Source organism: Triticum aestivum, chromosome 1A (genome assembly GCF_018294505.1).
Source record: "Triticum aestivum cultivar Chinese Spring chromosome 1A, IWGSC CS RefSeq v2.1, whole genome shotgun sequence".
Classification (NCBI taxonomy): Eukaryota; Viridiplantae; Streptophyta; class Magnoliopsida; order Poales; family Poaceae; genus Triticum; species Triticum aestivum.
This window is the reverse complement of record NC_057794.1, coordinates 231970490-231989289: the sequence shown is the minus strand read 5'-3', so window position 1 is coordinate 231989289 and position 18800 is coordinate 231970490.

Sequence of the window (18800 nt, the reverse complement as noted above, 5' to 3'; positions counted from 1 at the left end):
ATCCCACATGGGGTGGCTTCTATACTGTAGCGGCTGCACCCCTCGCATGATGCATGCAGCCATGACCCCGATCATGGTTAGTCCGGAATGAGCTAACAATCTTATCCGGCCCATCAGGTAAACAACGTCCCTGTCACTTTCCCTCTGAGGGCTCCGTGGGTGCCAGCTTAGGCGCTTCTTTAAGGGAGCATTGTTGAATTCAGGGAGGCCGATCCAGACAGGATCCGGCAGCGGGACGTCTTCTATGTAAAACCATTCCGAGGGCCAGTCTTCGGACGCCTTCTTTGGGGTTCCGGACAGATAGCCGGTCCCGGCGATGCACCATACTTCGGCTCCACCCACTTGATACATAGACCCCTTCTTGGAACGGGCCACGAGGCAAAATAGCTCCCTCCACAGTCTGAAATGAGCTTCAACACCCAAGAACAGCTCGCAGAGGGCTACAAAGCCCGTGATATGCAATACTGAGGCAGGCGTGAGATGATGTAGCTGGAGGCCGTAGAACTCCAGCAGCCCCCGAAGAAATGGATGGATGGGAAATCCGAGCCCCCTTATTAAATAAGGGACGAGGCACACCCGCTCTCCTTTGGAGGGATTAGGGGCGCTCTCCGCTTGCCCTCCGCCGTTATAGACGGCAAGACCGGCTCGAACCGGGATCATATAGGCCGGGGGGAGAAATCCCTTGGTCTGGAGCGTCACTAACTCGCTATGCGGGATGGAGCATCTTTCCCAATGTCCAGGCTTAGGGATGGAAGGGCGGGAGGAGGAGTCGCGACGGCTGGCCATGGTGGAATGGATCTTTGTCGAATGCGCTCTGATGAACACTCGCGAAGGGGGAAGGTGTGGTTTGGATCTAAATCCTCGTCTCTTTAAATAGGTCAACTTGTTTATGTGGCTAGGGGTGTGAATGTAAAAACACTCAGACCTTTCATATTCGTTTGACACGTGGGGAGCGGCCATTATTGGGCGCGGAAGCCAAGGAGCGCAACATCTACAAGAAATCGGACTTTATTCAACAGGTACATGGAATTTGGAGGAGAACCCGCCTTGCAATGCCGAAGACAATCTGCGCGCTGGACTCATCGTCATTGAAGCCTGGTTCGGGGGCTACTGAGGGAGTCCTAGATTAGGGGGTGTTCGGATAGCCGAACTATACCTTCAGCCGGACTCCTGGACTATGAAGATACAAGATTGAAGACTCCGTCCCGTGTCCGGAAGGGACTTTCCTTGGCGTGGAAGGCAAGCTTGGCGATACGGATGTTCAGATCTCCTACCATTGTAACCGACTCTATGTAACCCTAACCCTATCCGGTGTCTATATAAACCGGAGGGTTTTAGTCCGTAGGACAACATACACATCAATAATCATACCATAGGCTAGCTTCTAGGGTTTAGCCTCTTTGATCTCGTGGTAGATCTACTCTTGTACTACCCATATCATCAATATTAATCAAGCAGGACGTAGGGTTTTACCTCCATCGAGAGGGCCCGAACCTGGGTAAAACTTCGTGTCCCTTGCCTCCTGTTACCATCCGGCCTAGACGCACAGTTCGGGACCCCCTACCCGAGATCCGCCGGTTTTGACACCGACATGATGTATTACGAAACGAGTAAAGAGACTTGCCGGTAACGAGATTGAACTAGGTATTGAGATACCAACGATCGAATCTCGGGCAAGTAACATACCGATGACAAAGGGAACAAAGTATGTTGTTATGTAGTCTGACCGATAAAAGATCTTCGTAGAATATGTGGGAGCCAATATGAGCATCCAGGTTCCGCTATTGGTTATTGACTGGAGACATGTCTCGGTCATGTCTACATTGTTCTCGAACCCGTAGGGTCCGCACGCTTAACGTTACGATGACAGTTTCATTACGAGTTTATATATTTTGATGTACCGAAGTTTGTTCGGAGTCTCGGATGTGATCACGGACATGACGAGGAGTCTCGAAATGGTCGGGACATAAAGATTGATATATTGGACAGCTATATTCGGACACCGGAAGTGTTCCGGGTGATTTCAGAGAAAACTGGAGTGCTGGAGGGTTACCGGAACCCCTCGGGAGAAGTAATGGGCTTTATGGGCCCTAGTGGAGAGAGAGAGGGGCAGCCAGGGTGGGCCGCGCGCCCCTCCCCCTCTGGTCCGAATTAGACTAGGAGAGGGGGGGGGGCGGCGCCCCCCTTTCCTTCTCCCTCTCCCCCTTCCTTTCCCCCTCCTAGTAGGAGTAGGAAAGAGGGGAGTCCTACTCCTACTAGGAGGAGGACTCCTCCTTCTTGGCGCGCCCCAAGGGCCGGCCGGCCTCCCCTTGCTCCTTTATATACGGGGGCAGGGGGGCACCTCTAGACACACAGGTTGATCTTCAAGATCGTTCTCTTAGCCGTGTGCGGTGCCCCCCTCCATCATAGTCCTCGATAATATTGTAGCGGTGCTTAGGCGAAGCCCTGCGACAGTAGAACATCAAGATCGTCACCACGCTGTCGTGCTGACGGAACTCTTCCCCGACACTTTGCTGGATCGGAGTCTGGGGATCGTCATCGAGCTGAACGTGTGCTAGAACTCGGAGGTGTCATAGTTTCAGTGCTTGATCGGTCGGGTCATGAAGACGTACGACTACATCAACCGCGTTGTCATAACGTTTCCGTTGTCGGTCTACGAGGGTACGTAGACTACACTCTCCCCTCTCGTTGCTATGCATCACCATGATCTTGCGTGTGCGTAGGAATTTTTTGGAAATTACTATGTTCCCCATCATTGTTTTATAGAAACTTTTGTTCTCTCATGCTTCACTTAGATTATTTTGAGTGTCCTACAAAACAACATGGTAATATGCTTTAATTATTTTAGGTATTCAAGATTAATAAATTTTTTCTTATGAGTGTGTTGAATACTACGAGAAGTTTGAAACTTGATAATTGTTTTGATATATGGAGATGGTGATATTATAGTCGTGCTAGTTGAGTAGTTGTGAATTTGATAAATGCTTGTGTTGAAGTTTGTGATTCCGGTAGCATGCACGTATGGTGAACTGTTATGTTAAGAAGTCGGAGCATGATGTATTTATTTATTGTCCTCCTTATGAGTGGCGGTCGGGGACGAGCGATGGTATTTTCCTACCAATCTATCCCCCTAGGAGCATGCGCGTAGTACTTTGCTTTGATTACTAATAGATTTTTGCAATAAGTATGTGAGTTCTTTATGACTAATGTTGAGTCCATGGATTATACGCACTCTCACCCTTCCACCATTGCTAGCCTCTCTAATACCGCACACCTTTCGCCGGTATCATACACCCACCATATACCTTCCTCAAAACGGCCACCATACCTACCTATCATGGCATTTCCATAGCCATTCCGAGATATATTGCCATGCAACTTTCCACCATTCCGTTTACTATGACACGCTCCATCATTGTCATATTGCTTCGCATGATCATGTAGTTGACATTTTAGTTCTGGCAAAGCCACCGTTCATAATTCTTTCATATAAGTCACTCATGCATCATTGCTATCCTGGTATACCACCGGAGGCATTCATATAGAGTCATACTTTGTTCTAGTATCGAGTTGTAATCATTGAGTTGTAAATAAATAGAAGTGTGATGATCATCATTCATAGAGTATTGTCCCCATAAAAAAAGAGAAAGGCCAAAAAAAGGAAGGCCCCAAAAAAGAATAAATAAATAAATAAAAAGGGGTAATACTACTATCATTTTTCCACACTTATGCTTCAAAGTAGCACCATGATCTTCATGATAGAGAGTCTCCTATGCTATCACTTTCATATACTAGTGGGAATTTTTCATTATAGAACTTGGCTTGTATATTCCAACGATGGGCTTCCTCAAAATACCCTAGGTCTTCGTGAGCAAGCAAGTTGGATGCACACCCACTTAGTTATTTTTGTTGAGCTTTCATATACTTATAGCTCTAGTGCATCCGTTGCATGGAAATCCCTACTCACTCACATTGATATCTATTAATGGGCATCTCCATAGCCCGTTGATATGCCTAGTTGATGTGAGACTATCTTCTCCTTTTTGTCTTCTCCACAACCACCATTCTATTCCACATATAGTGCTATGTCCATGGCTCATGCTCATGTATTGCGTGAAGATTGAAAAAGTTTGAGAACACCAAAAGTATGAAACAATTGCTTGGCTTGTCATCGGGTTGTGCATGATTTAAATACTTTGTGTGGTCAAGATGGAGCATAGCCAGACTATATGATTTTGTAGGGATAACTTTGTTTAGCCATGTTATTTTGAAGAGACATAATTGCTTAGTTAGTATGCTCGAAGTATTATTATTTCTATGTCAATATTGAACTTTTGTCTTGAATCTTTCGGATCTGAATATTCATACCACAATTAAGAGAATTACATTGAAATTATGCCAACTAGCATTCCACATCAAAAATTCTGCTTTTATCATTTACCTACTCGAGGACGAGTAGGAATTAAGCTTGGGGATGCTTGATACGTCTCCAACGTATCTATAATTTTTGATTGTTCCATGCTATTTTATATCCTGTTTTGGACATTATTGGGCTTTATTATACACTTTATATTATTTTTGGGACTAACCTATTAACCGGAGGCCCAGCCCAGAATTGCTGTTTTTGCCTATTTTAGGGTTTCGCAGAAAAAGAATATCAAACGGAGTCCAAACGGAATGAAACCTTCGGGAACGTGATTTTCAGAACAAACATGATCCAGAGGACTTGGAACCTACGTTAAGCAATCAACCAGGAAGGCACGAGGTTGGGGGCGCGCCTACCCCCTAGGCGCGCCCTCCACCCTCGTGGGGCCCATGTTGCTCCACCGACGTACTCCTTCCTCCTATATATACCTACGTACCCCCAAACTACCAGATACTGAGCCAAAACCCTAATTCCACCGCCGTAACTTTCTGTATCCACGAGATCCCATCTTGGGGCCTTTTCCGGAGCTCTGCCGGAGGGGGCATCGATCACGGAGGGTTTCTACATCAACACCATAGCCCCTCCGATGAAGTGTGAGTAGTTTACTTCAGACCTACGGGTCCGTAGTTATTAGCTAGATGACTTCTTCTCTCTTTTTGGATCTCAATGCAAAGTTCTCCCCTCTCTTGTGGAGATCTATTCGATGTAATCTTCTTTTACGGCGTGTTTGTTGAGACTGATGAATTGTGGGTTTATGATCAAGTTTATCTATGAACAATATTTGAATATCCTCTGAATTCTTTTATGTATGATTGGTTATCTTTGCAAGTCTCTTCGAATTATCAGTTTGGTTTGGCCTACTATATTGATCTTTCTTGCAATGGGAGAAGTGCTTAGCTTTGGGTTCAATCTTGCGGTGTCCTTTCCCAGTGACAGTAAGGGCAGCAATGCACATATTGTATTGTTGCCATCGAGGATAACAAGATGGGGTTTATATCATATTGCATGAGTTTATCCCTGTACATCATGTCATCTTGCTTAAAGCGCTACTCTGTTCTCTTGAACTTAATACTCTAGATGCATACTGGATAGCGGTCGATGTGTGGAGTAATAGTAGTATATGCAGGCAGGAGTCGGTCTACTTGTCTTGGACGTGATGCCTATATACATGATCATACCTAGATATTCTCATAACTATGCTCAATTCTGTCAATTGCTCAGCAGTAATTTGTTCACCCACTGTAATACTTATGCTCTCGAGAGAAGCCTCTAGTGAAACCTATGGTCCCCGGGTCTATTTTCCATCATATTAATCTTCCAATACTTAGTTATTTCCTTTGACATTTATTTTACTTGCATCTTTATTTCTCTTTATCATAAAAATACCAAAAATATTATCTTATCATATCTATCAGATCTCACTCTCGTAGGTTACCGTGAAGGGATTGACAACCCCTTTATCGCGTTGGTTGCGAGGAGTTTATTTGTTTGTGTAGGTGCGAGGTACTCGTGCGTGGCCTCCTACTGGATTGATACCTTGGTTCTCAAAAACTGAGGGAAATACTTACGCTGCTCTACTGCATCACTATTTCCTCTTCAAGGGAAAACCAATGCAATGCTCAAGAGGTAGCAGTAGCGATAGTCGCAGAAGCAATAGTTGGCGAGACGACAACGATGCTACATTGGAGATCAAGGTGTTAAGCCGGTGACAATGGTGATCATGACGGTGCTTTGGAGATGGAGATCAAAGGCACATGATGATGATGGCCATATCATATCACTTATTTTGATTGCATGTGATGTTTATCTTTTATGCATCGTATTTTGCTTAGTACGGTGGTAGCATTATAAGATGATCCCTCACTAAATTTCAAGGTACAAGTGTTCTCCCTGAGTATGCACCGTTGCTACAGTTCGTCGTGCCAAGACACCACGTGATGATCTGGTGTGATAAGCTCTATGTTCACATAAAACGGGTGCAAGCCAGTTTTGCACACGCAGAATACTCGGGTTAAACTTGACGGGCCTAGCATATGCAGATATGGCCTCGGAACACTGAGACCGAAATGTCAACGTGAATCATATAGTAGATATTATCAACATAGTGATGTTCACCATTGAAAACTACTCCATCTCACGTGATGATCGGACATGGTTTAGGTGATATGGATCACGTGATCATTTAGATGACTAGAGGGATGTCTATATAAGTGGGAGTTCTTAAGCAATATGATTAATTGAACTTTAATTTATCATGAACTTAGTCCTGATAGTATTTGCATATCTATGTTGTAGATCAATAACTTGCAATGTAGCTCCCCGTTTATTTTTTTGATATGTTCCTAGAGAAAAATAAGTTGAAAGATGATAGTAGCAATGATGCGGACTGGGTCCATGATCCGAGGACTATCCTCATTGCTGCACAGAAGAATTATGTCCTTGATGCACTGCTAGGTGACGGACCTATTGCAGGACCAGATGCAAACGTTATGAACGTTTGGCAAGCTCGGTATGATGACTGCTTGATAGTTTAGTGCACCATGCTTTACGGCTTAGAACTGGGACTTCAAAAACATTTTGAAACACCACGGAGCATATAAGATGTTCCAAGAGCTGAAATTAGTATTTCAGACTCATGCCCGAGTTGAGAGGTATGAGACCTCTGACAAGTATTTTGCCTATAAGATGGAGGAGAATAGCTTAACCAGTGAGCATGTGCTCAGAATGTCTGAGTACTACTATCGCTTGAATCAAGTGGGAGTTAATCTTCCCGATAAGATAGTGATTGACAGAGTTCTCTAGTCACTATCACCAAGTTACTAGAACTTCGTGATGAACTATAATATGCAAGGGATGATGAAAATGATTCCCGATCTCTTCGCAATGCTGAAATCGGTGAAGGTAGAAATCAAGAAAAGCATCAAATGTTGATGGTTGACAAGACCACTAGTTTCAAGTAAAAGGGCAAGGGAAATAAAGGGAACTTTAATAAGAATGGCAAGCAAGTTACCACTCCCATGAAGAAGCCCAAAGCTAGACCCAAGCCTGAAAATGAGTGCTTCTACTACAAAGGAAATGATCACTGGATGTGGAACTGCCCCAAATACTTGGCGGATAAGAAGGATGGCAAAGTGAACAAAAGTATATATGATATTGATGTGTACTTTAGTAGTGTTCATAAGTAGCCCCTAGGTATTTGATACCGGTTCAGTTGCTATGATTAGTAACTCGAAATAGGAGTTACAAAATGAACAAAGACTAGTTGAGGGCGAGGTGACGATGTATGTTGGAAATGATTCCAAGGTTAATAAGATCACCATCGCATACTCCCTCTACCTTCGGGATTAGTATTGGAACTAAATAAATGTTATTTGGTGTTTGCGTTGAGCATAAATATGATCGGATCATGTTTATTGCGATATGGCTATTCATTTAAGTCAGAGAATAATTGTTGTTCTGTTTACATGAAGAAAACCTTCTATGGTCTTACATCCAATGTAAATGGTTTACTGAATCTCGATCACAATGATACACATAATATTGATGCCAAAAGATGCAAAGTTGATAATGATAGTGCAACTTATCTGTGGCACCGCCATTTGGGTCATATTGGTGTAGAGCGCATGAATAAACTCCATGCCGATGGGCTTCTGGAATCACTTGATGCTTGCGAACCATGCCTGATGGGCAATATGACTAAGACTCTGTTCTCCGGAACAATGGAGCGAGCCACTGACTTACTGGAAATAATACATACTGATGTATGCGGTCCTATGAGTGTTGAGGCTCGCGGCGGGTATCGTTATTTTCCGACCTTCGTAGATGATTTAAGCAGATATGGGTATATCTACTTAATGAAACACAAGTCTGAAACATTTGAAAAGTTCAAAGAAATTTAGAGTGAAGTTGAGAATCATCATAACAAGAAAATAAAGTTTCTACAATCTGATCGTGGAGGCAAACATTTGAGTTACGAGTTTGGTCTTCATTTAAAAACAACATGGAATAGTTTCACAACTCATGCCACCCGGAACACCACAGTGTAATGGTGCGTCCGAACGTCGTAACCGTACTTTATTAGATATGGTGCGATCTATGATGTCTCTTACCGATTTACCAGTATCGTTTTGGGGTTATGCATTAGAGACAGCTGCATTCACGTTAAATAGGGCACCATCTAAATCTGTTGAGACGACACCGTATGAACTACGGTTTGGCAAGAAACCTAAGCTACTGTTTCTTTAAAGTTTGAGGTTGCGATGCTTATGTGAAAAATCTTCAACCTGATAAGCTCGAACCCAAATCGGAGAAATGTGTCTTCATAGGACACCCAAAGGAGACTGTTGGGTACACCTTCTATCACAGATCCAAAGGCAAGATATTCGTTGCTAAAAATGGATCCTTTCTAGAGAAGGAGTTTCTCTTGAAAGAAGTGAGTGGGAGGAAAGTCTTGATGAGGTAATTGTACCTTCTCCCAAATTGGAAAGTAGTTCATCACATAAATTAGTTCCAGTGATTCCTACACCAATTAGTGAGGAAGCTAATGATGATGATAATGAAACTTCAGATCAAGTTACTACCGAACCTCGTAGGTCAACCAGAGTAACGTCCGCATCAGAGTGGTACGGTAATCATGATCTGGAGGTCATGTTACTTGACCATGACGAACCTACGAACTATGAGGAAGCGATGATGAGCCCAGATTTCGCGAAATGGCTTGAGGCCATGAAACCTGAGATGGGATCCATGTATGAGAACAAAGTGTGGACTTTGGTTGACTTGCCCGATGATCGACAAGCCATAGAGAATAAATGGATCTTCAAGAAAAAGACTGACGCTGACGGTAATGTTACTGTCTATAAAGCTCGACTTGTTGCAAAAGGTTTTCGACAAGTTCAAGGAGTTGACTATGATGAGACCTTCTCACCCATAGCGATGCTTAAGTCTGTCCGAATCATGTTAGCAATTGCTGCATTTTATGATTATGAAATTTGGCAAATGGATGTCAAAACTGCATTCCTTAATGGACATCTTAAAGAAGAGTTGTATATGATGCAACCAGAAGGTTTTGTCGATCCTAAAGGTGCTAACAAAGTGTGTAAGCTCCAGTGATCCATTTATGGATTGGTGCAAGCATCTCGGAGTTGGAATGTATGCTTTGATAGTGTGATCAAAGCATATGGTTTTATACAGACTTTTGGAGAAGCCTATATTTACAAGAAAGTGAGTGGGAGCTATGTAGCATTTCTGATATTATATATGGATGACATATTGTTGATTGGAAATAATACAGAATTTCTGGATAGCATAAAAGGATAATTGAATAATATTTTATCAATAAAATACCTCCGTGAAGCTACTTACATATTGGGCATCAAGATCTATAAAGATAGATCAAGACGCTTGATAAGACTTTCGATGAGTAAATGCCTTTATAAGACTTTGAAGGAGTTCAAAATGGATCATTCAAAGAAGGAGTTCTTGCCTGAGTTGTAAAGTGTGAAGTTGAGTAAAGACTCAAAACCCAACCATGGCAAAAAATAGAAAGAGAATGAAAAGTCATTCCCTATGCCTTAGTCATAGGTTCTATAAAGTATGCTATGCTGTGTACCAGACCTATTGTGTACCTCACCATGAGTTTGGCAAGAGGGTACAATAGTGATCCAGGAGTGGATCACTGGACAACAGTCAAAATTATCCTTAGCGGAACAAGGACATGTTTCTCGGTTATGGAAGTGACAAAAAGTTTGTCGTAAAGGGTTACGTCGATGCAAGCTTTGACACTGATCCAGATGACTCTAAGTCTCAATCTGGATACACATTGAAAGTGGGAGCGATTAGCTAGAGTAGATCCGTGCAGAGCATTGTAGACATAGAAAATTTGAAAAATACATACAGCTTTGAATGTGGCAGACCCATTGACTAAACTTCTCTCACAAGAAAAACATGATCACTCTTTGGGTGTTAATCACATAGCGATGTGAACTAGATTATTGACTCTAGTAAACCCTTTGGGTATTAGTCACATGGAGATGTGAACTAATCACATAAAGATGTGAACTATTGGTGTTAAATCACATGACGATGTGAATTAGATTATTGACTCTAGTGCAAGTGGGAGACTGAAGGAAATATGCCCTAGAGGAAAGAATAAAGTTGTTATTTATATTTCCTTATATCATGATAAATGTTTATTATTCATGCTAGAATTGTATTAACCGGAAACTTAGTACATGTGTGAATACATAGACAAAACGGAGTATTCCTAGTATGCCTCTACTTGACTAGCTCGTTAATCAAAGATGGTTAAGTTTCCTAACCATAGACATGTGTTGTCATTTGATGAACGGGATCACATCATTAGAGAATGATGTGATGGACAAGACCCATCTATTAGCTTAGCATAATGATCGTATAGTTTTATTGCTATTGCTTTCTTCATGACTTATACATATTCCTCTGACTATGAGATTATGCAACTCCCGAATACCGGAGGAATACCTTGTGTGCTATCAAACGTCACAACGTAATTGGGTGATTATAAAGATGCTCTATAGGTGTCTTTGATGGTGTTTGTTGAGTTGGCATAGATCGAGATTAGGATTTTTCACTCCGTGTATCGGAGAGGTATCTCTGGGCCCTCTCGGTAATGCACATCACTATAAGCCTTGCAAGCAATGTGACTAATGAGTTAGTTACGGGATGATGCATTACAGAACGAGTAAAGAGACTTGCCAGTAATGAGATTGAACTAGGTATGGTGATACCGATGATCGAATCTCGGGCAATTAACATGCCGATGACAAAGGGAATGACGTATGTTGTTATGCGGTTTGACCGATAAAGATCTTTGTAGAATATGTAGGAACCAATATGAGCATCCAGGTTCCGCTATTGTTTATTGACCGAAGATGTGTATCGGTCATGTCTACATAGTTCTCGAACCCGTAGGGTCCGCACGCTTAACGTTCGATGATGATTTGTATTACGAGTTATGTGATTTGATGACCGAAGTTTGTTCGGAGTCCTGAATGAGATCATGGACATGACAAGGAGTGTCGAAATGGTCGAGAGGTAAAGATTCATATATTGGAAGGCTATATTCGGACATCGGAATGGTTCCTAGTGATTCGAGTATTTTTCGGAGTACCAGAGAGTTACGGGAATTCGCGGGGGAATTTAATGGGCCTTATTGGGCTTTAGTGGAGAGAGGGAAGAAGGGCCACGAGGTGGCGCGCGCCTCCACCCTGCCCAAACCGAATTGGACAAGGGGTGGGGGCGCCCCCCTTTTCCTTCTCCCTCTCCCTTCTTTCCTTCCTTCCCACTCTGAAAAGGAAAAGGGAATCCTACTAGGACTTGGGAGTCCTATTAGGACTCCCTACACTTGGCGCCCCCCTAGGAGGGCCCGCCTCCCTCCCTCCCTCCTTTATATACGTGGGCAGGGGGCACCCCAAAGGCACTCAAAGATTTGTCTTAGCCGTGTGCGGTGCCCCCCTCCACAGTTACACACCTCGGTCATATTGTCGTAGTGCTTAGGCGAAGCCCTGCGCCGGTAACTTCATCATCACTGTCGCCATGCCATCATGCTGATGGAACTCTCCATCGTCCTCAACTGGATCAAGAGCTCGAGGGACGTCATCGTGCTGAACGTGTGCTAAACACGGAGGTACCGTACATTCGGTACTTAGATCGGTTGGATCTGAAGATGTTCGACTACATCAACCGCGTTACTAAATGCTTCCGCTTTCGGTCTACAAGGGTACGTGGACACACTCTCCTGTCTTGTTGCTATGCATCTCCTTGATAGATCTTGCGTGATCGTCGGAAAGTTTTTGGATTACCACGTTCCCCAACAATATCATGACTAACTATATCAATATATTTTCGGCAATCTACTATATTTAAATAGGAACCTCACACTACCTTATTTCTCTTGACATGCAGCCTATCCACCTCATCAATATCCACATCAACAACTCTTAGCCAGAAATCAACTAATTTTGTGATGTAATATTCCTTTCTTCCGTGCATAGCTGTTCCCTGGTCACCGGAGCGACCACTCTTTCACGCATAACTGTCAATTGAGCCTAGCGGCTTTTGTCTTCCATGAACCACAGTTACTCCATATTCTCACACAATAAAAACGAATAAAAACCCACCACCAGCGGCATTTCTGCTCCTCTCTTAACCCATACATCTTCATCTCTCCGTCTCCTTATCTACCGTCGCGGCGCAACTATCTACACCAATCAGTACCAACGGCAGTCGCCAAGAGCCACAAGACAGCCACTCATTCGCCCGGCCGCCAATGGATAGATCATCACCGCTAGGCTGGACAGGACATCATAGTTGTTTGATAGGTAGGTTTCTATGGTGTTATTACTGCCTAAACCAGAAGTCCTAATGAGTTGTTCTTATCGTATTTGTTTCCTCACTATTTCAATATGTTTTTCCTCGTGGAGAGGACACATGCGGCTGATGGAGGCACAAAATTGCTCTGGCAGTGGCTTTAGATGGCATGGAAGGGCATTGTAGGGGCGACGACATGTTCCTTTCCATGTCATCTAACGTTGAGGAATCAGACAAAATTTGTTGTTGAGGCTGCATGACAGGTCGGCGAGGGGAGCGATGTTGTTGGCCATAGTTGTTGTTGCTATTCACTAGTGCTCGGGTGACTGCTACTTCTTAGGTGGGATTTCAGACGTGGGAGGGGAACGAGTCATAGGTGCATTGGAGCTTGGCAAGAAAGCCATCATCATTGTCAACCGAGTCCAGCTGTGACGACCAACGAAGCGGAGGAGGACCGAGCAGTGCGATTCACCAGTGTCGCCGCAGCTTGGCCGGGTCGGCGAGGAGCACATGGAATAGTGGATATGGTGGTTAAGGAAGAAGATGAGGGAGAATATGGAGGTGTATCATAGATATTCTTGCGTCCTCTTCATGGAAAGGAGGTCGGTCACAGAGCTTCCCCGTTGTTCTTTTTGGCCGAGCTTCCCCATTGTTAGCCTCATGATCTCATCTAAACTTGAGCTTATTCCTATATTTCGTTAGGTTCCCCTCATGCTGCAAATATGCTAGACGTCCTCCATGGCAAGGGATATTGGTTTTGTGTTGCATATCTGATTTTTACCATTGAGTTATTATATGTTAGTTTCATACTTATTTAGAGAGAATAGGATTCTGGTAGAATCTATTTTTACAGTCAAAATCAACAACACCATAGTTCTGTTGGATGCAAAGCTTATTTGTAGATTTAGTGAGATCCACCTGCCTCATTACAAGTGTGCAGTGTGCTAAACAATTTTCCTCTGACAACAAGGATTTTGGATGATTTGGTGGTTCTTGCCGGAGTAATAATGTTGTTGCGCCCGTCAATTAATGGACAAGTATCCTAAAAAGTTAATTGATGGGTAACCAACAATTTGTTTAGAAGGGTTCCTGAACCGTTGTTGCTGGCACCCTATTTTGTACATGCATACGACATTCGTGCCCTACACTCTTTGTTTGATCATCACGCTAGATACATTTTGTTTCCTCCTTTGTTTATATCTTTAAACATTAATAACTCACTAAACGCAACAATGTCAATGGTTTGAACGCATCCTTCCAGTTGCTTGGGGCACTTGATGAGAGACCTTTGTGATATTTTTCTTTCATGTACCCTCTATTCAGGTTACTACTCATGCCACAATGTGTATGATAGAGGCAAAGGTGTCCTGTCTTTCGATGATATGGTGGTTATCGTTTTTGGTGGAGTAGACTTTGACGACCCGACTACAAAGACATCACGCACCTTAGCAATCACTAAACCAACTCCGAGAGGTTATTGAACACGCGTGGAACATGATCAGCCTGACCACGAGGGTCTATTTCCTGCAGGCAAACAAAAAATAAGTAAGAAACCAAGATTGCAATTTGGATATTGTGAATTTAAGAGGAAAGCTTTATTCATCAAAGTGGGTTTTTGTGACGTCTTTGTCTGGTCATTGAACACAAATGAAGTACGCGAAGTTGCGGTTATGGTGAACTTTAATCTAAACAAAACCCTCTAAATGACGCCCTAAGGGCTGTATATATGGAGGAATAGGGGGGATTTCGTGACCCCTTGGAGGAGGGGTCATAAGCCAACCCTAACTCTATTTTGAAGGAAATATGCCCTAGAGAAAATAATAAAGTTTTTATTTTATATTTCCTTATTCATGCTAAATGTTTATTATTCATGCTAGAATTGTATTGGTCGGAAACCTAAATACATGTGTGAATATATAGACAAACACTATGTCCCTAGTGAGCCTCTACTTGACTAGCTCGTTGATCAAATATGGTTAAGGTTTCCTAACCATGGACATGAGTTGTCATTTGATAACAGGGTCACATCACTAGGAGAATGATGTGATGGACAAGACACATTCATTAGCTTAGCATTATGATCATTCAATTTTATTGCTATTGCTTTCTTTATGTCAAATACATATTCCTTCGACTATGAGATCATGCAACTCCCGAATACCGGAGGAATACCTTGTGTGCTATCAAACTTCACAACATAACTGGGTGATTATAAAGATGCTCTACAGGTATCTCTGAAGGTGTTTTGTTGGGTTGGCATGAATCGAGATTAGGATTTGTCACTCAGAGTATCGGAGAGGTATCTTTGGGCCCTCTCGGTAATACACATCATAAGCTTGCAAGCAAACGACTAAGGAGTTAGTCACGAGGCGATGTATTATGGAACAAGTAAAGAGACTTGCTGGTAACGAGATTGAACTAGGTATGAAGATACCGATGATCGAAGCTCGGGCAAGTAACATACCGATGAACAAAGGGAATTACGTATGTTGTCATAAGGTTCGACCGATAAAGATCTTCATAGAATATGTAGGAGCCAATATGGTCATCCAGGTTCCGCTATTGGTTATTAACCAGAGAGGTGTCTCGGTCATGTCTACATAGTTCTCGAACCCATAGGGTCCGCACGCTTAACATTCATTGACGATATAGTACTATATGAGTTATGTATGTTGGTGACTGAATGTTGTTCGGAGTCTCGGATGAGATCACAAACATGACAAGGAGCTTCGGAATGGTCCGGGGGTAAAGATTGATATATAGGATGATATGGTTCGGCTAAGGGGTGAAGCCCACGGGGCTTTAGGTTGGTGTAAAAGGAGTTTTGCAGAGGCGAGGGGGCCAAACACCGGAGACCCTGATGTCTGGCCCTGGGCCAGACGCCGAGGCCCATGGCGTCTTGGCCAGACGCCAAGGACTGTGGCGTCTGGTCCTGGAAGTCCGAGGAGGACTCTTCCTTGTGGGCAAAACCGACTTTGAGGAGGCTTTTACTCCAAGTTTCGACCCCAGGGCTCAACATATAAATAGAGGGGCAGGGCTAGCACCTGGAACACATCAACACTAAGGAATCATGCACTTTGCCGTCTGCCATGGCTGACGGCAAAGGCATGCCTGGCAGACAGCAAAGGCCTTTGCCAGCACATCCGGCTGAACGAACTACGACAAAGTTGCAAAGGACTTTGCCGTCCGCCAGCAAATGACAAAGGGCATGGACGACAGAGTTTAGGGTTAGGTCCGTTAAGGGGTTAACGGTGTGCTTTGTAGTCTGCCTGCAGACGGCAAAGTGCCCAAATAGGCCAGCCCAGGTGCCCCCTAGGTTGCTGCCACGTGGCTTGCCTTGCCGTCTGATACGTCTCCGTCGTATCTACTTTTTCAAACACTTTTGCCCTTGTTTTGGACTCTAACTTGCATGATTTGAATGGAACTAACCCGGACTGACGCTGTTTTCAGCAGAATTGCCATGGTGTTATTTTTGTGCAGAAATAAAAGTTTTCGAAATTACCTGAAAATCAACGGAGAATTATTTTGGAATATATAAAAAATACTGGAAGAAGAATCCACGTTAGGGGGCCTCCACCTGTCCATGAGGGTGGGGGCGTGCCCTACTCCCCTGGGCGCGCCCCCTGCATCGTGGGCCCCCTGACGCTCCACCGACCTCAACCTTGACTCCATATATTCACTTTCAGGGAGAAAAAAATCAAGGAGAAGGATTCATCGCGTTTTACGATATGGAGCCGCCGCCAAGCCCTAAACTCTCTCGGGAGGGCTGATCTAGAGTCCGTTCGGGGCTCCGGAGAGGGGAATCCGTCGCCATCATCATCATCAACCTTCCTCAATCATCAATTTCATGATACTCACCACTGTGTGTGAGTAATTCCATCGTAGGCTTGCTGGACGGTGATGACTTGGATGAGATTTATCATGTAATCGAGTTAGTTTTGTTAGGGTTTGATCCCTAGTATCCACCATGTTCCGAGATTGATGTTGCTATGACTTTGCTATGCTTAATGCTTGTCACTAGGGCCCGAGTGCCATGATTTTAGATCTGAACCTATTATGTTTTCAACAATATATGAGAGTTCTTAATCCTATCTTGCAAATCTATAGTCACCTACTATGTGTTATGATCCGGCAACCCCGAAGTGACAATAATCGGGACCACTCCCGGTGATGACCGTAGTTTGAGGAGTTCATGTATTCACTATGTGTTAATGCTTTGGTCCGGTACTCTATTAAAAGGATGCCTTAATATCCCTTAGTTTCTAATAGGACCCCACTGCCACGGGAGGGTAGGACAAAAGATGTCATGCAAGTTCTTTTCCATAAGCACATATGACTATATTCGGAATACATGCCAACATTACATTGATGAATTGGAGCTAGTTCTGTGTCACCCTGTGTTATGACTGTTACATGATGAACCGCATCCGGCATAATTCTCTATCACCGATCCATTACCTACGAGCTTTCCATATATTGTTCTTCGCTTATTTACTTTTCCGTTGCTATTGTTATCATCACTATAAAACACCAAAAATACTACTTTTACTATCGTTACTTTTGCTATCGTTACCACTACTATCATATTACTTTGCTACTAAATACCTTGCTGTAGATATTAAGTTTCCAGGTGTGGTTGAATTGACAACTCAGCTGCTAATACTCGAGAATATTCTTTGGCTCCCCTTGTGTCGAATCAATAAATTTGGGTTGAATACTCTAGCCTCGAAAACTGTTGCGATCTCGTATACTTGTGGGTTATCAAGACTATTTTCTCGTGCCATTGCCGGGGAGCATAGCTCTATTCTTTGAGTCACTTAGGATTTATATCTGCTTATCATTATGAAGAACTTGAAAGATCCAAGAACCAAGATTTATCCCTCAACTACGAGGGGAGGTAAGCAACTGCCATCTAGCTCTGCACTTGATTCACCTTCTGTTTTGAGTAAGCTTGCGACACCTAAACCTGCTTCTGCTATTAATTCTGATATGTCGCATGTTATTGATGATGCCACTTCTGCTATGCATGATACTTATGATGAAACTACTTCTATGCTTGATACTACTGTGCCACTAGGTGAATTTCTTGATGAACAACTTGCTAGGGCTAGAGAGAATGAAATTATTGAAACTGATAATATTGATGAAACTCATGATGAAGATTCTCCCCCTAGATATGAATTGCCTATTGTTCCTGAAGGTTATGTTATGGATGAAGAAACTGCTAGAGACTTTCTTGCTTGCAATGATAGGAGTGATCTTAAGAAGCTTTTAGCTAAGCTGAAACAAAAAACTTTGAATGCTAGAATGAAATATGATCTTGCTTATGCTTCTTCACCTATCTTTGTTATTGATAAGGATTATGAATTCTTTGTCGACCCTGATATAATTACTTTGGTTGAATCTGATCCTTTCTATGGCTATGAATCTGAAACTGTTGTGGCACATCTTACTAAATTAAATGATATTGCCACCCTATTCACTAATGATGAGAAAGCTCGCTATTATTATATCCTTAAATTATTTCCGTTCTCATTAAAGGGTGATGCTAAGACATGGTTTAATTCTCTTGATCCTGGTTGTGTGCGTAGTCCCCAGGATATGATTTATTACTTCTCTGCTAAATATTTCCCCGCTCATAAGAAACAAGCTGCTTTAAGGGAAATATATGTTTTTGTGCAAATTGAAGAAGAGAGTCTCCCACAAGCTTGGAGGAGGCTTCTCCAATTACTTAATGCTTTGCCTGATCATCATCTTAAGAAAAATGAAATACCTGATATCTTTTATAATGGATTAACCGATGCTTCCAGAGACCACCTGGATAGTTGTGCTGGTTGTGTTTTCAGGGAAAGAACACCAGATGAAGCTAAAATTCTATTGAATAATATGTTGACCAATGAAAATAATTGGACACTTCCTGAACCAACTCCTAAGCCAACTCCGAAGAAAAGGGGTATTCTATTTCTCAGTCCTGAAGATATGCAATAGGCAAAGAAATCTATGAAAGAAAAATGTATTAAAGCTG